Source organism: Macaca thibetana, chromosome 2, assembly GCF_024542745.1.
Source record: "Macaca thibetana thibetana isolate TM-01 chromosome 2, ASM2454274v1, whole genome shotgun sequence".
Lineage (NCBI taxonomy): Eukaryota > Metazoa > Chordata > Mammalia > Primates > Cercopithecidae > Macaca > Macaca thibetana.
In genome coordinates, this window is record NC_065579.1 from 164992535 (window position 1) to 165018265 (window position 25731).

General features: G+C 42.4%; 1 long non-coding RNA gene across 1 annotated transcript in view; it reads right to left on the minus strand.

Moving 5' to 3' along the window:
- Nucleotides 1-301: 301 nt before the first annotated feature.
- The window catches only part of LOC126947835 (uncharacterized), a 55484-nt gene continuing 30054 nt past the window's right edge, over nt 302-25731 (minus strand). Inside the window, exon 3 of the long non-coding RNA XR_007723215.1 lies at nt 302-849. This is a non-coding gene — a long non-coding RNA (uncharacterized LOC126947835). The remainder of the gene's footprint in view (nt 850-25731) is intronic.

A 25731-nucleotide genomic window follows, 5' to 3' on the forward strand; every position in this document is an offset into this window, starting at 1 on the left:
TAGACAAAATGCTGGGTTTTCATAGTCCCAAGCTTTTTATAATTGAAGTTTCTCATTTCTTTGCAACTGAAATCAGTGTGTAAATACTTGTATTAAAATGCAGAATGTTTGTGCTGTTCAAAGGTGTCCTAGAGCTTAGAGAATAGTTGGTTTATCTGCAGCTATCTCATATTGATCTTTCAGTCATCTTCAGGATTAATTGATTTGCTTCAAATGAGATTTTTGTACTACCAGCATCAGGGAGAATTTCAAAACCTCAGTGGGAACTTAAATAAGCAGAAAATATATAGAAAGTATCATAGCAAATAAATATTTTTTAGTTTACTGTACAAGTTATTCCAAAGAAACTTCTGAATTGCATGAATGAAACACATGGTTATAGAAATAAATGACCAATCAAATGAGAAAAGCAAATGCTATTTTTTCACAGCCTGCTATACTGCAAGGGAGTCAACTACTGTCGCTGTGTTTTGGCAGTGATTCAAAGGCAGAGAAATGAGAACACTTTATAGTGGGGTGTTGGGTGGGGACGGAAGGGTTCAGGTGTATCCTGATTGGAGGCTGTTGCCATGGAGAAGCTGTAAGCGGGCTAAACAGAAGTAGGGGCATACTGCATGATCGGTTAGGGGTGCATGTTTCGCTTTCTCTGTTTGGTCTTAAATTGGATGTAGGCACAAAAATTAGGGTAGATGTCAGTTATTAATCAAGTCCTGGCCGTGTGGGGCCAGTTGTTACAGAAGTTATCCGTTAGCTTCCTGGATTGTTACTAGCGATAGCAACCTGGCTTCCAGCAAATCTGTCAGAAGAAAAACTTCTCTATATTCTTTTCTTATCTTCAGTACCTGGGGCCTATACTGACGAAAGAAAGATTAAAAAGGAAAAAAAAAAGTTTTCTTCGCATACAACGAAGAAGTAGCTTGCTAATTGAAGTTAGAGGTTCATACGTAATTTAGTAGAGAAAAGGGAGAGGGCAGAAATGGCTCTCATAGAACAAATAGGTTTCTTTAGGAAAACAAATGAGTTTCTAGGAGAACAAACAGGAGTTAAGAAAATTTGCTGTAATGTTTGTTTATGCAGATGTGGGTGGTCTTTCCGTCTTCTTCATGGCCATGAAACTCCCCAGGAGAGGGGATTTATGTAGCCTCATTTTTCAGAAGTTGCTGCTGTTAATCAGATAAGACAAGCTCCAAGGATGCTATCCTCTGTATCTGTTGAATCTCAGATATCTTCAGTTTAAAATAATCTTCATATCAACTCTCGTGTTTCAAGTGGGTCCCCGCAACTTGTAGCAGGTTGGCGTCCTGAACTATTTATTGTAGATAAAGAAGTTAGTTTCCAAGGCAGGTTGCTGCATAATTCAGAGTTCTATTTTTTTTTTATATATGGTCCAACCATTGTTCATTTATTTGTACATTCAGTCTCTGACCGTCATGTGTGATGCCATTTTGCAGGGAAGGAAGGCAGATCTTTTATCTCTTCCTTTTCTTACAAATTCGTATTGTCATGATTACAAGCATATGTGCTGCAGTTTAAAGGAATTCAGAATGAATATGGCATATTTTCAGCAAAGTCAGCTTCTCCTTTTTGTTTCAATTGTAATTGTGCTGCAATCACACTCTGTATTGGAAGAAGATCTGTATCCCTTAGTCAGTAGATACAAAGAAAATGTGGCCGGGCGCGGAAGAGAGAAATAGCACAAATAGAAAAAAGACACCGAGACTCAATAATTCTAATTCACATTTAACTTTCATCCACTCCAGAATGGTTAGAATGACAAACCCTCTTCTTCCATACAAGCTAATGTCCTTTTCTATCTTCTCCTTTAACAATTTTAAATTGAGTTTTTCTATAATTCTGAGGCTAATGCCATCGTCTCATCCTCACTAAAAGACAGCACAGAAACTTATAGGACAAAATCAGTTGATCAAAGCAAAACAGAAATTGCAAGGGAAATAAAAGGTAGGAATCAAATATTGGCCAGGCACGGTGGCTCACGCCTGTAATCCCAACACTTTGGGAGGCAGAGGCGGCAGGTCACTTGAGGTCAGGAGTTTGAGACCAGCCTGGCCAACATGGTGAAACCCCATTTCTACCAAAAATAAAGGCTTGGCATGGTGGTTCATGCCTATAACCACAGCACTTTGGGAGGCCAACGCTGGCAGATCACCTGAGGTCAGGAGTTCGAGACCAGCATGGCTAAAGTGGTGAAACCCCATCTCTACTAAAAATACAAAAAAAAAAAAAAAATGGCGGGCGCAGTGGCTCATGCCTGTAATCCTAGCACTTTGGGAGGCTGAGGCGGGTGGATCACGAGGTCAAGAGATCAAGACCATCCTGGCCGGCCAGGCGCGGTGGCTCAAGCCTGTAATCCCAGCACTTTGGGAGGCCGAGAAGGGCGGATCACGAGGTCAGGAGATCGAGACCATCCTGGCTAACACGGTGAAACCCCGTCTCTAATAAAAAATACAAAAAAACTAGCCGGGCGAGGTGGCAGGCGCCTGTAGTCCCAGCTACTCGGGAGGCTGAGGCAGGAGAATGGCGTAAACCCGGGAGGCGGAACTTGCAGTGAGCTGAGATCCGGCCACTGCACTCCAGCCCGGGCGACAGAGCGAGACTCCGTCTCAAAAAAAAAAAAAAAAAAAAAAAAAAAAAGACCATCCTGGCCAACATGGTGAAACCCTATCTCCACTAAAAATACAATAATTAGCCAGGCATAGTGGCGGGCGCCTGGAATCCTAGCTACATGGGAGGCTGAGGCAGGAGAATCGCTTTAATTTGGGAGGCAGAGGTTACAGTGAGCCAAGATCATGCCACTGCACTCCAGCCTGGCAACAGAGCAAGACTCTGTCTCAAAAAAAAAAAAAAAAAAAAAAATTAGCTGGGCCTAGTGGTGCACATCTGTAGTACCAGCTACTCAGGAGGCTAAGGCAGGAGAATCGCTTGAACCCAGATGTTGGAGGTTGCAGTATGCTGAGATCATGCCATTGCACTCCAGCCTAGGTGACAAGAGCAAAACTCTGTCTCAAAAAATAATAAATAATAAATAAATAAAATAAAATAAATAAAAAATATAAAACAAATAGCCAGGCATGGTGACACATGCTTGTAATCCCAGCTACTGGGGAGGCTGAGGCAGGAGGATCACTTGAACCCGGAAGGTGAAGTTTGCAGTGAGCTGAGATTGTGCCACTGCACTCCAGCCTGGATGACAAAGTGAAACTCTGTCTCAAAAAAAAAAAAAAAAATTAGTGGTATCAAGGGAAAGAAGATGTTCAGTGAAAATTTTGTACTCATTTTACATAGCACACTCCACAACTTGGTATCTCTAAGTAGACTATGTTTTCAAACTGCAATCTTAATTTTTTATTAAAATAATTATAATTTAATACATGTAATATGCACTATCTGTACCAAGAGAGGGGCAGAAAGTCAAGACTGGCTTGTCTTGGGAAGAAAATGTCAAAATGTGCTTTAGATAGGGAGGGCTAATTGGCTTCCAACTTAAAATACTCAAGAAATTAGCCTACACTGCCAGGCCATTATCTCTCAGTAAGGAACATTGGGAGACAGAACATATGTGCTATGCTTAAAAAGGGCAGAAGTTATATTCATTTTTAATTAGAAAAATTGTGAGGCCCTATAAATTACAGAATATGCAACTTTCCTTGGAGTCCTAGGAAGATGCTGGGTTTACTCTTCACATAATCAGTCCAAAGACAACAACAGTGCCACGTATGGAAGAATGCTCAGCCTGACTCTGATTCTCTGAAGGGAATCTCATCAACCCATTTGCTCCTCTCCCGTAAGAGCCTACCAGGCCATATAGACAAAGTAAATACAACTGATGGAAAGTTGTTAGACTTGAATAAGATTTTAATTCTATAATACGTGATTTTCTCATCTACAAAAATGTTTAAAGTTATAGTATAAAATTTTAAAACCTTGGCAAAAGCTTATATCCAACGCGTTCAAAAGCTTAAGAACTCGATATCGCCAGAAGGACATTTCGAAAGTGTCCCATTTAAAGGCAGAGATTAACATTTTGGTCAGTACCTGAGGCTTTTGGAGCCCTGTCATTACTCAGAAAAAGGCACCTTCTCACCAGAAGATGGCTGGATGTCAGCTCATACTTATCTCTGCCCAAATATCCTTGTGCAGGACGCAGCTAAGCAGGTAGTCTGACTGCAAACCCCTCCGCCATTCTCTGATTCCTTTTTCCCTGCTTTATTTTCTCCACAACATACAACAGCTTACGGCTTGTAGCATACTGTATGCATTAGCTTATTGCACTTATTTTTTATCTCCATACTATAATATATGCTCCATGATTATAAGAATTTTTGTCTGTTTTGTTCACTGTTCTTGTCACCAGCACCTGGTGTGCCTGATTAATCATGATAGTGTTCAACAAATATTGCTGAAATAATAAATGAATTGGGTCAAGTGAAATAAAGACAAAATAAATTTTGAAAGCAAAAGGAATAGGATTTCCCTGTTATTACCCAGCTTGTCAGTAAAGCCCTACCATGATAGCCAAAGTCAAGAGACGACCGTATGAGACTCATTGTTCTTGACCTAGACCTGAGCACCACTGCACAGCATTAAAATCTTCCCTCTTCCTCCTCCTTTTGGTCCTCTTCTTTGCTCTTCTTGAATTCACCAATACCAGCTCCATTTCTAAGGCAGTGTGATGTTTGCCCTCTAGTGATTTGCCACTCTGCAAGTCTGTGAAACCAGGATGAATTGGGTATACTGATCTCATCATTTCCTATGGCATAAAAGAAGCACTCTTTTTGAAGAATTTTCAGAAAATTTCCACATAGAAAACATTACAACTGAAGACTACTTTTTTTTTTTCTTTTTTGAGATGGAGTCTCGCTCTATCATCAGGCTAGAGTGTAGTGGCACAATCTTGGCTCACTGCAACCTCCAACTCCCTGGTTCAAGCGATTCTTCTGCTTCAGCCTCCCAAGTAGCTGGGATTACAGGCACGTGCCACCACACCAAGCTAATTTTTGTATTTTTAGTAGAAATGGGGTTTCACCATGTCGGCCAGGATGGTCTCGATTTTCTGCCCTGGTGATCCACCCGCCTCGGCCTCCCAAAGTGCTGGAATTACAGGTGTGAGGCACTGCGCCCAGCCAAGACCGCTATTTTAAGGGGAGAGAGGGAGAAAGTGGTGAAGGCTTGATTTGAAGACTAACAGAAGAGTTATCACTTAATTTTGTCAGTCATTCTGAATCTAATCAGGCCTCTTCTATGAAAAGTGTACAGTTTTGTCTTATTTTACAAAATAAGCACTCTCAAATGTCTTTCATCTTAACAAAAATAAGTTTAAAACTCTCTTCCTTGACCTTGTTGCCTTTCCAGTTGCCCCAGTCCCTTGTCTTCCTTTCATGGCCACATTTCAGGATGAAATGCCATGGGTCATTGGTCTCCCCTTTCTTACCTCCAAATGCCATTCATTTCAGTTCACTTCACTCAGCTTTCCATCCATGAACATTCTCTCCTAACTCTCTTTCTTTCTCCCAAGCTATTCCTTCTCCATCCTTTTGCTGGATCCTTTTGCTCAGTTCTTAGATGGAGATTGTCTCTTCTTAGCCCCCTCTTTGTTTATCATTCGTAAACAATGACATTCACTCTTTAGAATCAGCTCAAGGCCCCAGCCCAAATGTCTCTGTGGAACTCCAGATTAATATCCCGTCTCTACCTGGATGGCCTTCAGTCATATCAAAATCAAACATACAAAACTGAAGTATTAAATTCTAATACAACGACCTCATTATTTTTTCTTTCCAAAATGTTTCCTCTTTTGGGCCCCCTCATCTGTGAATGGCACCATCAGCCACTAAGTCAAAACAAAACATGTCAGGGGTGTCCTTGACTCCTCTTTCACGGTCAGCTTCCACAGCCAAATGTCACGGTTGCACACTGAGTTCCCGAGGAAGCAAACTCTGAGATGGAGGTTTGTGAGCAGGCAGTTTATTAAGGAGAGTTCTTGGGACCAATACCTGAAGAGGGAAGGGGAAACAGGCAGGACTCAGCAGGAAGAGAAATGGAGTCAAACTGTAATGAAGGCCCAATAACTGCCTCACCTGACTCCATGGAGAGCTCCGAAGCTCGAGTGACTTTTCAGAGTTACTCTGAGATGAGCTCATATGGCAAGGCCTTTATACTACCACATTAGTAATGGCTATATGATCTCCAGGGCCCAGTGTGAAATGAAGATGCAGAACTCCTTGTTTAAAAATTACAAATTGGCCGGGCGCAGTGGCTCAAGCCTGCAATCCCAGCACTTTGGGAGGCCGAGACAGGCGGATCACGAGGTCAGGAGATCGAGACCATCCTGGCTAACACGGTGAAACCCCGTCTCTACTAAAAAATACAAAAAACTAGCCGGGTGAGGTGGCGGGCGCCTGTAGTCCCAGCTACCCGGGAGACTGAGGCAGGAGAATGGCGCAAACCCTGGAGGCGGAGCTTGCAGTGAGCTTAGATCCGGCCACTGCACTCCAGCCTGGGCGACAGCGCGAGACTCCATCTCAAAAAAAATAATAAAAAAAAAATAAAAAATAAAAATTACAAATTGTAAGAAAGTGACAGGAAATATTACACCATGCACTGGCCCCCTTCTGTGTGACTGCACAGGTCGCACGGGAGCCATGAAGCTAAGCCTATGGAGCTTAGCTCTGGAGCCATGGAGCCATGAAGCCCTCCTGACCACTCATTAGATATGGGAAAGGTTTCTCTGCAATTGAGGCAATCCCTGAAGAGGCTGGCGACTGAAGACGATTTGCCAATGGCACTCCCAGAAGCTGGGAATAGCAGGAGTCAGTTTGCAAAATGAAGATGCCATGTTTTTTATTAGGAGGTCTCTGATGCTACTTCTGAAGTCCTGAAGTATAGGTCACCAATACTTAGAAGTGGTTATCATGAAATATTGAAAAGAATTGCATAAGCCAAGTGCAGTGGCTCACACCTGTAATCCCAGCACTTTGGGAGGCCAAGGTGGGCGGATCACTTGAGATCAGGAGTTCAAGCCCAGCCTGGCCAACATAGTGAAACCCTGTCTCTACTTAAAAAATACAAAAAATTAGCCAGGCGTGGTGGCGCGTGTCTGTAGTCCCAGCTACTTGGTAGGCTGAGGCAGGAGAATCACTTGAATCTGGGAGGCAGAGGTTGCAGTGAGCTGAGAGCCACTGCACTGCAGCCTGGGCAAAAAAGCAAGATCTCACCTTGGAAAAAAAAACCAAAACCTGCATAAATTGTTTAGTTTCTTATTACATAAATATTTTTAAAATAATTTTCAGGCTGGGCACAATGGCTCAGGCCTGTAATCCCAGGACTTTGGGAGGCCAAGGTGGGCGGGTCATAAGGTCAGGAGTTCGAGCCCAGCCTGGCCAATATGGTGAAACCCCATCTCTATTAAAAATACAAAAATTAGCCGGGTGTGATGACATGTGCCTGTAGTCCCAGCTACTCGGGAGGCTGAGGCAGAAGAATCACTTGAACCCGGGAGGCGGAGGTTGCAATGAGCCGAGATCACACCTGGATGACAGAATGAGATTCCATCTCGAAAATAATAATAATAATAATAATTTTCAGAAACTGGCACTCCCAGAAAATGGAGTAACTGAATATCCTTGCAGAGAGATCTGGGCATGGGTCTTCCTTTCAGGTATCCACCATAGTCATTAAGCCTGTCAGTTTTACCACCTTGAAATTTCTTGGATCAATTCTCTCTTCTCAATTGACCCTGCTGGTCTTGGTTAAGATTCTTATCATACCTCCCATTAACTACTGAAATATTCCCATATCTATTATTTCTCTACTTCTATTCTAGCCTTCACATTCCCCCTACTGAAAATGAGACTGTCATTCTCATTCTTAAAATACTAAATGGCTTCCTTTTACTCAAAAGATTGAAATCTAAACCAACATTTCTTCTTTTCTTTTTTTTCTTTGAGACTGAGACTCACTCTGTCACCCAGGCTGGAGTGCAGTGGCATAATCTTGGCTCACTGCAACCTCTGTGCCTTGGGTTGGAGCAATTCTCCTGTCTCAGCCTCCCAAATAGCTGGGATTACAGGTGTGCACCACCACACCCGGCTAATATTTGTATTTTTAGTAAAGACGGAGTTTCACCATATTGGCCAGGCTGGTCTTGAACTCCTGACCTCAGGTGATCTTGTTATGCCCAGACCGTTTATTCCCCGAAGAAGACCACCAGAGTCCAGAGTCAAAGCTAAGCAGCAAGGATCTTTACTACAGGTTCGAACCTGGAACTCTCCCTCACTCGTGAAACGAGACGGGCAGGAGAGCTCCCCCACTCAGCTCCGAACAATGTTATATAGTCTAAGAAAAGTGGGCATAGAGTTATTATACAAATCAGATATATGATTGGCTAGTGTTTGAACAAGGCGATTTGGCTAACTATGATTGGTTCCTGCCATTTCTGATATTTTGGTTCAAACTTTGAGGCGGGAGAGCAGGTTTATGGCAGCAAGAGTTTATCTTACTTAAACACGTCTTGTGACCTTGCCTCAGAACTTACAAAATCTCTGGTATGTGCAAAACAAAATCTCTGGTACTTGCAGAAAACCAGGTACTCACAGAACTTACGAAATCTCTGGTATGTGCAAAGATTAGAGGGCAGAACAAGGGTGTAGCGGGTGGGGGGCGGGTACACATCTATCTTTGTGTCCTTTCAATCTGCCCACCTCAGCCTCCTAGAGTGCTGGGATTACAGGCATGAGCCACCACCCCTGGCCTAAACCAACATTTCTTAAACTGTGTTTCATAAAACACTAGTCTTCAGAGTAAAAAATATGTATATATGATGCTGGTAATTTTTCTTCTGAGTTGTTTTTAGTATATTCATGTAATAAAAAACGAAACCATTTATGCAGTTGATTCTATTTCATGATAATCACATCTAAGTATTGGTGACTTACACCCCAGTGTTGGGGTCCGCATGTTTCCTAAACAAAGGAATGAACACACAAGACAACACAAGACAAGACAAACATGGCGGCCACCCTGAATGGCGCTTTATTTTATACAATCGTTTGTGGAATGTTGCCAAGTCACAAGACACATTGTTGTTTTTCTGACCTTTCCCTGACTTTCTGGATTTTCAAGATGTTTACACATAAACAAGTCCCCAGGGTCAACTGTTTGCAACTGGCTCCTTTGTCCTTCCTGTTTGTAGGGAAGGAACGCCCTGCTTCGTTTGCAAGAGCAAGACTTATCAGAACGCCTTGCTTCGTTTGCAAGAGCAGGACTTATCAGAAACGTCTGGTCTGCCAGCACGTAGTCCTCTACGCCCCAGAATTTCAGAAATAGCATGACAGTGTCTCGCTGTGTCACCCAGGCTGGAGTGCAGTGGCGCTATCTTGGGTCACTGCAACCTCTGCCTCCAGGATCCAAGCGATTCTTGTGCCTCAGCCTCCCGAGCAGCTGGGATTACAGGCTCCTGCCATCACGCCTGGCCAGTTTTTGTATTTTTAGTAGAGATGAGGTTTCACCTTATTGACCAGGCTGGTCTTGAACTCCTGGCCTCAAGTGTTCTGCCCACTCTCAGAGTGCTGGGATTACAGGCATGAGCCACCGTGCCTGGCCTAGACTGGGTAATTTTAAAACAACATAAATTTATTGGTCATGGTTCTGGAGGGTGGGAAGTTTAAGGTCAAAGTGCCAGCAGATTCAGTGTCTCGTGAGGGCTTCCTCTGTGCTTCACAGATGGTTCCTTCTATTTATCCTCATGTGACAGAAGGGGCAAACAAGCTCCCTCAAGCCCCTTTTGTAAGGATTATGATCCCATTCCCGAGCATGGAGCCCTCCTGACCTAATTGTCTTTCAAAGGCCCCACCTCTTAATACCATTGCCCTGGGGATTAGGTTTCAACATATCAGTTTGTGGGGGACACAAAGATTCAGACTATCACTCTTATAAACATTTTATTAAATAATACACACATAAATAGTACACACAGAAAGTACTGTGCATAGGTTATACAGCCTGATGAATAATCACAGTTCACATACTGGTGCAACAACCACCAAAATCAAGAAACAAAGTATTACACGTGGGGCACAGTGGCTCACGCCTGTAATCCCAGCACTTTGGGAGGCCAAGGCAGGCGGATCACGAGGTCAGGAGATCAAGACCATCCTGGTTAACACGGTGAAACCCCGTCTCTACTAAAAATACAAAAAATTAGCTGAGCGTGGTGGCGGGCACTTGTGGTCCCAGTTACTTGGGAGGCTGAGGCAGGAGAATGGCGTGAACCCGGGAGGCAGAGCTTGCAGTGAGCAGAGATCGGGCCACTGCACTCCAGCCTGAGCAACAGAGTGAGACTCTGTCTCAAAAAAAAAAAAAAAGAAAGAAAGAAAAGAAAAAGAAAAAGAAATAAAGTATTACAATCTGGCTACTTCCCTTTTGCTCTTCCAGCCACTATTCTTTTCCTCTTTTCCAGTTAATCACTAACCAGCTTCTACAATTGACAATCTACTTGTATCCAAGGTGGACTTACATGAGCCCCTGTTGACATGTCATTAGTGTGCCAACTAACAGTAGAGCTGGGATTCAAATTAGACTCTGTCTGTTTGTAAAGTTTATGCTTTGGGAATGTTCTTAATGGTCGTTTCCATTCCCTACTGATACAGCAGAATTGCTAAGAAAAAGAGCCTAATTATTTCTTCAAATCACTGATGTTCCCACACTGCACCTTGACAGAAGAGAAAAATGCCCTTCACAGCCAAACAAAACATGTGAATGAAAAAGGACATTAAATTAAATTGTTTATTAAATAATAAAGCTACTGACTCTAACACCTTTGGCTAGACATAGGAAACATATATAGGATATAAGAACTGTACATAAGTGTGTGTGTATGTTTATATATACATATGTATATGATATATACATACAATATACAAACACATACACATTTATGTGTATTAGAAAGAGAATGGCATGAACCCGGGAGATGGGGCTTGCAGTAAGCTGAGATCCAGCCACTGCACTCCAGCCTGGGCAACAGAGCCAGACTCCGTCTCATAAAAAAAAAAAAAAGAAAGAGAGAGAGAGAGAGAATAAGAGTCCATGACCAAATGTGTGTAATAAAATATCTTTGTTTTTTTGTTTTTGAGACTGAGTCTCACTCTGTCGCCCAGGCTGGATCTCGGCTCACTGCAAGCTCCGCCTCCCAGGTTCACGCCATTGTCCTGCCTCAGCCTCTGGAGTAGCTGGGACAACAGTGGCCTGCCACCAGACCCGGCTAGTTTTTTGTATTTTTAGTAGAGATGGGGTTTCACCATGTTAGCCAGGATGGTCTCGATCTCCTGACCTCGTGATCTGCCCGTCTCGGCCTCCCAAAGTGCTGGGATTACAGGCGTGAGCCACCACACCTGGCCAATAAAATATCTTTCTGTAAGTCTGGCATAAACTCATTTGGTAGCACAACCTGCCCTGAACCTATATGAAACTAAATATAGAATGTTTATTATGACAATATAATTTATTATATAAATATAATACATAAATATATCTTTATGATCAAATATTAAGTGTTTAGATAACTTATACCATCCTAAACTTCACTAGGTGTGTCATGTAACGTGGCATATGTATTACATTATCTGATTTCTAGTATCATTAGTGTGACAAGTATGCATCCGCTTCCATTACTACCCACCTCAAACAAAAAAAAGAAAGCAGAAGGCCAGGCATGGTGGCTCACGCCTATAATCCCAGCACACTTTGGGAGGTCGAAGTAAGTGGATCACCTGAGGTCATGAGTTTGAGAACAGCCTGGCCAACGTGGTGAAACACCATCTCTACTAAAAATACAAAAAAATTAGCTGGACTTGGTGGTGGGCACCTGTAATCGCAGCTACTCGGGAGGCTGAGGCAGGAGAATTGCTTGAACTCAGAAGGCAGAGGTTACAGTGAGCTGAGATTGTGCCATTGCACTCCAGCCCTGGTGACAAAAGTAAAACTCCATCTCGAAAAAAAGAAAAAGAAAACAGAAAAGAAATCTGGCAGTGTATACATAGATTGTTATGTACTTAAAAACAAAACTGTTGGGAGGCCCAGGTGGGCGGATCTCGAGATCAGGAGTTTGAGACTAGCCTAGCCAAAATGATGAAACCCCATCTCCACTAAAAATACAAAAATTAGCCAAGTGTGGTGGCACATGCCTGTAGTCCTAGCTAATTGGGAGGCTGAAGCAGGAGAATCTCTTCAACCTAGGAGACAGAGAAGTTGTAGTGAGCCAAGATAATGCCACTGCACTCCAGCCTGGGTGACAGAGTGAGACTCTCTCAAAAAAAAAAAAAAAGGCCAGGCGCAGTGACTCACGCCTGTAATCCCAGCACTTTGGGAGGCCGAGGCAGATGGATCATGAGGTCAGGAGTTCGAGACCAGCCTGGCCAACATAGTGAAACCCCATCTCTATGAAAAATCTAAAGACTGGCCAGACATGATGGTGGGCACTTGTAGTCCCAGCTACTCGGGAGGCTGAGTTGGGAGAATCGCTTGAACCCAGGAGGCAGAGGGTGCAGTGAGCCGAGACTGCACCATTGCACACCAGCCTGGGTGACAGAGTGAGGCTCCATTTCAAAAAAAGAAAAAAAAAAAAAAACTGAAGGAAATTGAGACTGTTGAACTACTGTAACCAAAAGAAAGTAATGCAAACAATGTCCTCTTCTGCTGAGATGACTTGAAAACAGGAATGAGATATTGGAAAACAAAAATCATACTTAATGGAACGTCTCCATAGTCCTATAGTGTAACAAGCTGCCTCTTTCACCTGTCTCTAACAAAATATACAGAAATGTCATTTAAATATCACGTATACTTGACTACAGGATTTTTTCCATTTGATCATTTCTGAAATCCAAATGTACCATTCAATTAATGTGTATGCATGTGATATATAGGTAAAATATCTATGACTAAATCAGTAATGAGCCTTATAGCCATTGGTACCTCAGGATATGTATTACGTCCCATCACACTAAGGCATTCACCTAGCTGTTTCTACTAGAAGGCTATAATAATAAAATTACAAGGCCTTCAGAGGAAAGACAATCATAGAATTCTAAGCAATGTGTTAGTGTGTAAGGCTTTAAATTGGAACCATACAGACCTACTCAGCAATCCTTTCACTATGACTAAATTACTTTTGGGAGTAACTCCTTCAAGTTAGCAGACCAGAAAATACATTTATTCATTAAGCAAACTGTTATATCATTAAGATATAAATAGAAAAAGGTCGGGCTGGGCGCGGTGGCTCAAGCCTGTAATCCCAGCACTTTGGGAGGCCGAGACGGGCGGATCACGAGTTCAGGAGATCGAGACCATCCTGGCTAACACGGTGAAACCCCGTCTCTACTTAAAATACAAAAAAAAAAAAAATTAGCCGGGCGAGGTGGCAGGCGCCTGTACTCCCAGCTACTCGGGAGGCTGAGGCAGGAGAATGGCGTGAACCCGGGAGGAGGGGCTTGCAGTGAGCTGAGATCCGGCCACTGCACTCCAGCCTGGGCAACAGAGCCAGACTCCGTCTCAAAAAAAAAAAAAAGAAAAAGGTCAAGTTAGACTGCAAAAATACCAAAACAAAGTGCACCTAATTCTTAATAATTAAATAATATTATAAATATAAAATTTATATTTTTCATGTTATATTTTTGTGTTTGTTTAAAAGGTAGATATCACAATAAACACATATGTTGCAGCCTGCTTTTTTAAATTACTACATAATATCCAAAGGGTGGCTATTCCACAGACATTTCCCAAAGTAATGAATATTTTTATTGTTTCTAATTTATTGCTATATCAAATGTACTTCAGAATATCTCTAGAGGGCATGTTAAAAAATGGTATATCCTGGTTGCCTCTAGGAAAAACAAATAGTATAAAAGACACAAGGGTTTGAGGAAGATCTCTTCACTTTTCCCTGAGTAACCTGTTATACTATTTGAATTTTTTTATGTGAAAATAATAATTACATTAAAAAAGGTTTAAATATAATATCAGTACTGTATAGCCATTAAAATTGAAATACACAAAGAAAAGCTGCAATGAACTTGCTCTCTTGGATGTATTTTTTGGTTGCAATCTACCAGGCACTGTGTTAAGAGCTGTATGTATGTTGTCTCATTTTGCCTCACTTAATCTTCATAGTAATCTTATAAGACAGGTATTGTCCCTACTTTACAGATAAGAAAATTGAGTGTGAACAAGTTATTTTCTCAACTCGCAGAGAGAGGCTGTGTGTGACAAAACCAGAATTTAAACCAGATTTTTCTGGCTCAAAAATCCTTGCTCTCAGCCACTGAACTGTAATAACTGCTCTGTCTCCAGAAAATGCTAAACTCTCCTACCTCTGGCTGTGCTACAACTTTAGTGAATTACTTGCAGGACTCTGGTGAACTAGATTTTCCCATGTCCTTGGACTTTTGCACATTTTGTCTTTTCTGATTACAAGCCTTCCCCTCTTGATTAATCCCTACCTTTCCTTCAATGGTCAGATTTGATCTCTTGCAATCTTTCCCTAAGCATCAGACTTAGTTGAAAGCCTTCTGTCTGCCTTTTGCAGCATTCTGTGCTACCAATGTGTTCATTAACATATCAGATCACTTGTGTGTCTCCCAGCCAAATGACACATTTTTAGGGTCAGAAAAATCTAAATATTCCTCATATTACTAGTCCCTATATTTGCAATATTTAGCACATTTATTTAGCTGGTAATATTTAGCCTCAATCACTATATGCTTAATTTGACTTAAGGACTAATATATACAAAGAATCATAGAATGATGGAGCTACTGCAGTGGTTTCCAACCTCAGCTGCACACTGTAAACTCAGGAGCTTTAAAAATAGATTATCTGGCTTACCCTAGCCTTAATAAATCAGAGTATCTACAGGTGGAAATCCATAATCTATATTGTTTAAATGGTCTTCCAGTTGACGCCAAGCTTGGGAATTTCTGATCTACTCTACTTGTCTCATTTTATGGAATATGAAGATTGAGATCGAGAGGATAAATAACTGGCCAATGGCACAAGCAGAAGTAAAGATAGGACTTGCACTCCAGTCTCTTGATTTATAGCCGCTTCACTTAATCACTCAAAAACTATTTATTAAATATCTTTGGCTGGACACAGTGGCTCACACCTGTAATCCCATCACTTTGGGAGGCTGAGGCGGATGGATCACGAGGTCAGCAGTTCGACACCAACCTGGCCAAAATGGTGAAACGCCGTCTCTACTAAAAATACAAAAATTAGCCAGGCATGGTGGTGCGTGCCTGTAGTCCCAGCTACTCGGGAGGCTGAGGCAGGAGAATCATTTGAACCCAGGAGGCCAAGGTTGCAGTGAGCCAAGATTGTGCCACTGCACTCCAGCCTGGGCAACAAAGTGAGACTCCATCTCAAAAATATATATATATGTGTGTGTGTATATATATATATGTGCATGTGTGTGTGTGTGTATATATGTGTGTGTGTGTGTGTGTGTATATATATATCTTTTATGTGAAAAGTATTGTACTGAGCACTGAAGATACAGCAGTGAATAAACCAGACTTAATAACTGTACCAGAACTTGTGTTGTAATGGCAAAGATAGCACAGCATTAAACACATGACCATATAATTAATTGTTTAACTTGTATTGCATTGAAAGAGTACCTGGTGGTGGGCCGGGCGCAGTGGCTCATGCCTGTAATCCCAGCACTTTGGGAGGCCGAGGCAGGCGGATAACAAGGTCAGGAGTTCAAGACCAGCCTGGTCAAAATGGTGAAACCTTGTCTCTACTAAAAATACAAAAATTAGCCAGCCATGGTGGCGGGTGCCTGTAGTCCCAGCTACTCGGGAGGCTGAGGCAGGAGAATCGCTTGAACCCAGGAGGCAGAGGTTGCAGTGAGCCAAAATCACGTCACTGCACTCCAGCCTGGGCAACAGAGCCAGACTCAGTCTCAAATAAATAAATAAATAAATAAAAGAGTACCTGGTGGTATAAAGCATATATATATAATTGGGGACCTGCCTTACTTTTGGGGGTTGAGGGTAGTCACATAATCTTACTTGAGATGAGCTCTCGAGGGAACATACAGAAATAAATAAAAAATATTATCTCAAGATAATCTTGGGCCCATGGGTTCTCTATGAGACATATTTTAATTTTCTGTTTTCATTGTGATGACAACCTTAAAATTTAACAGAAACACTTTTTGGATCCTGTTTTTATAACTGAGTTCTGCCCGAGGCCCATATTGAACACGTGTGTTTTTTACTGAGTTGGCCACAAGTAGTACAACTGTAGTAATCTTAGCCTAAGGTGAAAAGAAGATATCATTTAGGCCAGGCACGGTGGCTCACACCTGTAATCCCAGTACTTTGGGAGGCCGAGGCAGACAGATCATGAGGTCAAGAGTTCAAGACCACCCTGGCTAACATGGTGAAACCCCATTTCTACTGAAAATACAAAAATTAGCCAGGTGTGGTGATGCACACCTGTAATGCTCAGCTACTCGGGAGGCTGAGGCAGAAGAATTGCTTGAACCTGGGAGGCAGAGGTTGCGGTGAGCAGAGATCACGCCACTGCACTTCAGCCTGAATAACAGAGCAAGACTCCATCTCAGAAAACAACAAAAAGAGAGAAAAATAGAGACCCACTTAATATGTACGTGTTGCATTCCTGCCAAGTGAAGATCAAACGTGCATCATGAATGCTGAAAGAAAGAGGGTTTCACAGTAGTTCACACAGAGGAGAGTGGTGAATGGTGTGTGTCATGACACAGCACCTATAGACCAGTCATGTCGAGCTCAAAAAGACCTGTAATCCCAAAGTGCTGGGGTTACAGGTGTGAACCACCACACCCAGCCACATGGTCTCTTTCTGTTTAGTTAATAGCCATTAACTAAAATTCGTTTTGGGTGTGATGTTGTATATGAACTGTGAACATAGGAGTTACAATTTTATATTTGTATCCAGCCAGGCGTGGTGGTTCATGCCTCTAATCCCAGCACTTTGAGAGGCTGAGGAGGGTGGATCACTTGAGGTCAGGAGTTTGAGACCAGCCTGGCCAACATGGCAAAACCCTGTCTCTACTAAAAACACAAAAATTAGCCGGGCATGGTGGCACCCAGCTGTAATCCCAGCCACTCGGGAGGCTGAGGCAGGAGAATCACTTGAACCTGGGAGGCGGAGGTGGCAGTAAACTGAGATCATACCACTGCACTCCAGCCTGGGCAACAGAGTGAGACTCTGTCTCAAAAAAATAAATAAATAAATTTTATGTTTGTATATATTTTATGTTGTAATAAAATAAATTAAACCAATATTTGGACCCAAGAAGATATATATATATTTTTTTTTCTTTAAACTGATTCTGGCTGGGTGCTTACATCTATGATCTCAGTGTTTGGGAGGCCAAGGCAGGAGGATCACTTAAGGCCAGGAGTTCAAGACTGGGCCTGGACAGCATAGTAATACTCCATCTCTAAAAAAAAACGTATTAGCTGGGTGTGGTGGTGCACACCTGTAGTCCTAACTACTCTGGAGGCTGAGGCAGGAGGATCACTGCAGCCCAGGAATTCAAGGTTGCAGTGAACCATGATCACACCATTCTACTCCAGACTGGGCAATAGAGTGACACCCTGTCTCAAAATAAATGAAAAAGTAAATAATAAACTGATTCATACATTACTCACTAGACAAGGGGGCAGGTGTGTGCACATGTATTGGAGGGTCAGTGGGAGGAAGCATCCAGCAGAATTAAAAAGGTTCACAGGGCACCTAGGGAGAACTCCGTAAGTAGCCCTGAGCATGGTTGGTGCAGAACCAGCAGAGGGCAGACAGGGCAGGCCAGTTGCTGACATGGGCTACTAAGAGGAATTTAGCCTTTTCCCTAAGAACAATGAGAAGCCCTTGTTCCTTACATTACATTAGCCATTCTAGAAATCTATTTCTGTTGTGGCATTTAAAATTCTAAGACAACTTTTTTTTTTTTTTTTTGAGATGGCATCTAACTGTGTTGCCCAGGCTGGAGTGCAATGGCGTGATCTCAGCTCACTGCAACCTCTGCCTCCTGGGTTCAAGCGATTCTCCTGCCTCAGCTTCCTGAGTAGCTGGGATTATAGGTACATGCCACCACACTTGGCTAATTTTTAAAAAAATATTTTTAGTAGAGACGGGGTTTCACTTTGCTGGTCAGGCTGGTCTCAAACTCCTGACCTCAGGCGATCCGCCCACCCCGACCTCCCAAAGAGCTGGAATTACAGGCATGAGCCACTGCGCCCAGCCACCACATCCATGAATCACACGTTTTGTGAACTCCTGTGCATGCATACAATTAAATTGTTGTATTTGTGTATTAATCTGTCTTTTGTCAATTTACTTTGCAGAGATCCAGCGCTGGACCTAAGATGACAGAGGAAAAAAAATATTCTACCTGCAATTCATGGACTTTCTCTATAAAATACAGTAGCTACTACCAGGCGCGGTGGCTCATGCCTGTAATCCCAGCATTTTGGGAGGCTGAGGCAGGTGGATCATGAAGTCCAAGGGTTTGAGACCAGCCTGGCCAATGTGGTGAAACCCATCTCTACTAAGAATACAAATATTAGATGGGCGTGGTGGCACTTGCCTGTAATCCCAGCTACTTAGGAGGCTGAGGCAGGAGAATCGCTTGAACCCAGGAAACGGAGGTTGCAGTGAGCCGAGATTGTGGCCACTGCACTCCAGCCTGGGCAACGGAGCAAGACTCTATCTCCAAAAAAAAAAATACAGTAGCTACTATTGATATGTAGATATTAGGCACTTAAATCAGAAATGGTCTCAGTTGAGATGTTTTGTAAGCATAAAATACACCCTAAATTTCAAATACTTAATACCAAAAAAGAATATATCTTATTAAAATATATTTTTATTGATTACATATTTAAATGATATTATTTTGAATATACTATGGTAAATAAAATATATTATTAAAACATTTTCTTTTTTTAACTTTTTAAAAAATGTGGCTGCTAGAAAATTTAATATTACATATATGGCTTACATTATATTTCTATTGGACGGGCCAATATATAATCTTCATACTAGTACATGCATAATAATTTTTAACTTTTAAAACGTGAGGTATGTACACCTGGTGCTACAGAAATGCAAAGGATCATGAGAGACTACTATGAATAACTATGCCAACAAATTGGATAATTGGCCGGGTGCGGTGGCTCAAGCCTGTAATCCCAGCACTTTGGGAGGCCGAGACGGGCGGATCACGAGGTCAGGAGATCGAGACCATCCTGGCTAACACAATGAAACCCCGTCTCCACTAAAAATACAAAAAAATTAGCCGGGCGTGGTGGCGGCGCCTGTAGTCCCAGCTACTCGGGAGGCTGAGGCAGGAGAATGGCGGGAACCCGGGAGGCGGAGCTTGCAGTGAGCCGAGATCGCGCCACTGCACTCCAGCCTGGGCGACAGAGCGAGACTCCGCCTCAAAAAAAAAAAAAAAAAAAAAAAAATTGGATAATTTAGAAGAAATGAATAAATTTCTTTTTTTTTTTTTTTTTTTTTTTTTTTTAGAGACGGAGTCTCGCTCTGTCGCCCAGGCTGGAGTGTGCAGTGGCCGGATCTCAGCTCACTGCAAGCTCCGCCTCCCGGGTTCACGCCATTCTCCTGCCTCAGCCTCCCGAGTAGCTGGGACTACAGGCGCCCGCCACCTCGCCCGGCTAGTTTTTTGTATTTTTTAGTAGAGACGGGGTTTCACCGTGTTAGCCAGGATGGTCTCGATCTCCTGACCTCGTGATCCGCCCATCTCGGCCTCCCAAAGTGCTGGGATTACAGGCTTGAGCCACCGCGCCCGGCAGAAATGAATAAATTTCTAGCATACAACTTAATAAGACTGAGTCATGAAGAAATAAAAAGTTTTAACAGTAAAATAATGAGAAAGAAGATTGAAGCAATAAAAAAAAAATAAAGAAAGAAAAGCCCGGGACCAGATGGTTTTACAGGTGAATTCTAACAAGCATTTAAAGGAGAATTAACACCAATCCTCTTCAAACTCTTCTAAAAAATTAAAAAGAAAGGAATACTTCTAAACTCATTTTAATCAACCAGCATTACTCTCATACCAAAGCCAGATAAAAACATTATAAGGAAGGCCGGGTGCGGTGGCTCAAGCCTGTAATCCCAGCACTTTGGGAGGCCGAGACGGGTGGATCACGAGGTCAGGAGATCGAGACCATCCTGGCTAACACGGTGAAACCCCGTCTCTACTAAAACATACAAAAAAACTAGCCGGGCGAGGTGGTGGGCGCCTGTAGTCCCAGCTACTCGGGAGGCTGAGGCAGGAGAATGGCGTGAACCCGGGAGGCGGAGCTTGCAGTGAGCTGAGATCCGGCCACTGCACTCCAGCCTGGGCGACAGAGCGAGACTCCGTCTCAAAAAACAAAAAACAAACAAAAAAAAACATTATAAGGAAAGAAAACTACAGGCTAATATTCCTAGTGAAAAGAAATACAAAAATCTTCAACAAAATCCAGCAAAATGAATTTAACAGCACATCGAATGATTATATAACATGATCAAGTGGTTTGTAGCTGGCACCTTTGTAACTAGCACCGTTGTAAGTGTTTATGCACATGTTAATGCATGTAATCCTCACAAGAGCCCAGTGAGACAGGCACTATTATAATCCCGATTTGCAGATGAGTAAACTGAAGCACAGGTGGTACACAGAACATATTTGGAAGAATGTACAAGAAACTGACAACAGTAGTGGCCTTTGAGGAGCAACTGGGGGATTGAGGTCAGGAATAAAAACGAGACTGATATTCACTGTTTACCTTTTTGTGCAGATTGAATTTTGTTACAATGTGAATGAATATACGTTACCACTTTTTGTTTTGTTTTGTTTTTTTTGAGACGAAGTCTCGCTCTGTCGCCCAGGCTTGAGTGAAGTGGCGCGATCTTGGCTCACTGCAAGCTCCGCCTCCTGGGTTCAAGCAATTCTCCTGCCTCAGCCTCCCAAGTAGCTGGGACTACAAGCACGTGCCACCACGCCCGGCTAATTTTTTGTATTTCTAGTAGAGACGGGGTTTCACCATGTTGGCCAGGCTGGGCTACGTTACCACTTTAATTTTTTTTTTTTTTTTTTTTTTTTTTTTGAGAAGGAGTTTCGCTCTGTTACCCAGGTTCGAGTGCAATGGCGCTATCTCTGCTCACCACAACCTCTGCCTCCCAGGTTCAAGCAATTCTCCTGCCTCAGCCTCCCAAGTAGCTGAGATTACAGGTTCCCACCACCATGTCCAGCTATTTTTGTTTTGTTTTTTTTTTTGTATTTTTAGTAGAGACGGGGTTTCTCCATGTTGGTCTGGCTGGTCTTGTACTCCTGACCTCAGGTGCTCTGCCCGCCTTGACCTCCCAAAGTGCTGGGATTACAAGCGTGAGCCACTGTGCCTGGCTTAATTTTTGTAAATATAAAAATATATTGGCTCTTATATTACCTGTTTTTCTTACAACAGTGTAATAATAAGGAAATGGGGCCAGGTGCAGTGACTCATGCCTTTGGGAGGCCTAGGTGGGTGGATCACCTGAGGTCAGGCGTTTGAGACCATCCTGGCCAACATGGTGAAACCCTGTCTCTAGTAAAAATAAAAAATTAGCCAGGCATGGTGGTGCATGCCTGTAATCCCAGCTACTCCAGAGGCTTAGGCAGGAGAATCACTTGAACCTGGGAGGTGGAGGTTGCAGTGAGCAGAGATCACGCCACTTCACTCCAGCCTGGGTGACAGAAGGAGACTCTGTCTAAAAAATAGATAGATAGATTAGATAGATAGATAGATAGATAGATAGATAGATAGATAGATAGATAGATAGATAAAAATAAAAAAGATTATAAAGGAGCTGAAAAATTCCTATTGCCTAGTAACTGTAGCCATCATAATGTTACAGTGCTTGTGTTTCTGGTGATGCTGGTATAAACAAACCTACTGCACTGCTAGTCATACAAAAATATAGAATGTACAATTATGTTCAGTACATACTACTTGATAATGATAATAAATGACCACGTTACTGCTGTATTTACTATACTATACTTTTTATTATTATTTTAGAGTGTACTCTTACTATTAAAAAAAAGTGCAAACTGCAAAACAGCCTAAGGCAAGTTCTTTAGGAGATATTCCAGAAGGCATTTTTAGTATAGGAAATGACAGATCCATGCATATTATTGCCTCTGAAGACCTTCCAGTGGGACAAGATGTGGAGGTGGAAGACAGTGATATTGATGGTCCTGACCCTGGGTAGGCCTTGGCTAAGGTATGTGTTTGTGTCTTAGTTTTTAACACAGAAGTATTTAAAACGTTAAAAATAAAAAATTTTAAAAATAGAAAAAGCATACAAAAAATATAAAGACATTTTTGTACAGATGTACGTGTGTTTTAAGTTAAGTGTTATTACAAAAGAGTCAAAAAGTTTTTAAAAATTTATATGTTTTTAAAGTAAAAAAGTTACAGTAATCTCCACTACTTGGGAGGCTGACTCATGAGAATTGCTTTGATCCAGGAGGCAGAGGTTTCAATGAGCCGAGATAGTGCCACTGCACTCCAGCCTGGGCCACAGAGTGAGACCCTGTCTCAAAAAATATATATAAAGAAAAAAAAAGTTACAGTAAGCTACGGAAGCTAATGTATTATTAAAGAAGAAAAAAATTTTAATAAATTTAGTGAAGCTTAAGTGTAGTGTTTATAAAGTCTACAGTAGTGTTCAGTAACGTCCTAGGCCTTTACATTCACTCACCACTCATTCACTGAGTCACCCAGAACAACTTCCAGTCCTGCAAACTTCATTCATGGTGAGTGCCCTATACAGGCATACCATTTTTTATCTTGTATACCATGTTTTTACTGTATCTTTTCTAAGTTTACATGTGTTTAGATGTGGGGAAAAGAAAGAACAGACTGTTACTGTGTCTATGTAGAAATAAGTAGACAGAAGAGACTCCATTTTGTTCTGTATTTGAGATGCTGTTAATCTGTGACCCTACCCCCAACCTTGTCCTTGCAAGAGACATGTGCTGTGGTGACTCAAGGTTTAATGGATTTTGGGCTGTGCAGGGTGTGCTTTGTTAAACAAGTGCCTGAAGGCAGTATGCTTGTGAAAAGTCATCACCATTCTCTTAATCTCAAGTACCGGGGAACACGTACACTGCCAAAGGTCGCAGGGACCTCTGCCTAGGAAAGCTAGGTATTGTCCAAGGTTTCTCCCCACGTGATAGTCTGAAATATGGCCTCGTGGGAAGGGAAAGACCTGATCGTCCCCCAGCCTGACACCCGTGAAGGGTCTGTGCTGAGGAGGACTAGTATAAGAGGAAAGAAGGCCTCTTGGCGGTTGAGATAGAGAAAAGCATCTGTCTCCTGCCCGTCCTTGGGCAATGGAACATCTCCGTGTAAATCCCAATTGTACGTTCTGTTTACTGAGAAAGGAGAAAACCGCCTTAGGGCTGAAGGTGGGACTTGCTAGCGCAATGCTGCTCTTTATGCACTAAAAAGATTTATGTAGATGTTTGCATATGCATATCAAGGCACAGTACTTTTCCTTAAACTTATGTCACAGAGATCTTTATTCACATGTCCTACTGCTGACCTTCTCCCTACGATGATCCTACTATCCTGCCACTTCCCTTTTTCTAAGATGGTAAAGATAATGATCAATAAATATGGAGGGAACTCAGAGACCGGTGCTGGCGTGGGTCCTCTGTATGCTGAGTGCCAGTCCCCTGGGCCCAGTTTTTCTTTCTCTGTACTTTGTCTCTGTGTCTCATTTCTTTTCTCAAGTCTCTCGTTCCACCTAACGAGAAACAGCCACAGGTGTGGAGGGGCAGGCCACTCCTTCATTTAGATACACAAATACTTACCACTGTGTTACACCTGCTTACAGTATTCAGTATAGTAACATGCTACACAGGTTTCTAAATAGGCTATGCCACACAGCCTAGGTGTGTGGTAGGCTATGTCATCCAGGTTTATGTAAGTACACTCTATGATGTTCCTATGACAAAAATCATGTAATGATGCATTTCTCAGAATGTATTCCTGTCATTAAGCAATGCATGGCCATATATGGATTCATTAGAATTTTTGTAATAACAGAGATTAGCCAGGCACGGTGGCTCACTCCTGTAATCCCAGCACTTTGGGAGGCCGAGGCAGGCAGATTGTCTGAGCTCCGGAGGTCGAGACCAGCCTGGGCAACACAGTGAAACCCCGTCTCTACTAAAATACAAAAAATTAGCCAGGCTAATGTATGTGTTTGTATCTTAGTTTCTAACAGGCATGGCAGCGTGCACCTGTAATCCCAGCTACTCGAGAGGCTGAGGCAGGAGAACTGCTTGAACCTGGGAGGCGGAGATTACAGTGAGCCAAGATTGTACCACTGACTCCAGCCTGGCGACAGAGCAAGACTCCGTCTCAAAAAAAAAAAAGGAAAAACTGAGAATCTGTTGCAGATTAAGGAAGACTGAAGAGATGTGGCAATCAGTGCAACACATAATCCTAGACCAAATCCTTGACATTTTATCTTTCATCAGGCAACACCTCATTCTGATCACAGAATGTCTTCCCCTTAAACTTTATTTATTTATTTATTTATTTATTTATTTATTTATGTATTTCTGTAGAGACAAGGTCTCGCTATGCTGCCTAGGATGGTCTTGAACTCCTGGCCTCGAGCCATCCTCCTGACTTAGCCTCCCTAAGTGCTGGGATTAAAGGCATGAGCCACCATGCTTGGCCTTAAACTTTATTTTTAAAATTGCAGTAAAGGACATTACTGGGACAACTTACAAAATTGAAATATAAACTGTAGATAAGACAAAAATATTGTATCAATATTTGAATTTGATAACTATACCATATGTGGTTGATACGTGGTTACATGAGAGAACATCCTTGTTCTTAGGAAATAACGAAGTGCTGAGGAAGAAAGAAATATGATCTATGCATCCTACTCTCAAATGATTAGGAAATCTGTGCCCAGGCATGGTGGTTCACGCCTGTAATCCTAGCACTTTGGGAGGCCAAGGCAAGTGGATCACAAGGTCAGGAGTTCAAGACCAGCCTGGCCAAGATGGTGAAACCCCGTCTCTACTAAAAATACAAAAAATTAGCTGGGCGTGGTGGCGGGTGTCTGTAATCCCAGCTACTTGGGAGGCTGAGGCAGAGAACTGCTTGAACCCAGGAGGCAGAGGTTGCAGTGAGCCGAGACTGCATCACTGCACCCCAGCCTGGATGACAGAATGAGACTCCGTCTCAAAAAAACAAAAAGAGTACACAGTGGTAATTTGTACTATTCTTGCAATATTTCTATAAGCTTAAAATTATTCCAAAATAAAAGTTAAACATACAGCCAAGCATGGTGCCTCACGCCTGTAATCCCAGTACTTTAGGAGGCCAAGGCAGGTGGATCACAAGGTCAGGAGATGGAGACCATGCTGGTCAACATGGTGAAACCTCGTGTCTACTAAAATTACAAAAATTATCCGGGCGTGCTGGTGGGCGCCTGTAGTCCCAGCTACTCAGGAGGCTGAGGCGGGAGAATCACTTGAACCCAGGAGTCTGAGATTACAGTGAGCCAAGATCGCACTACTGCACTCCTGCCTGGGCGACAGAGCAAGACTCTGCCTCAATAAATAAATAAATAAATAAATAAATAAATAAA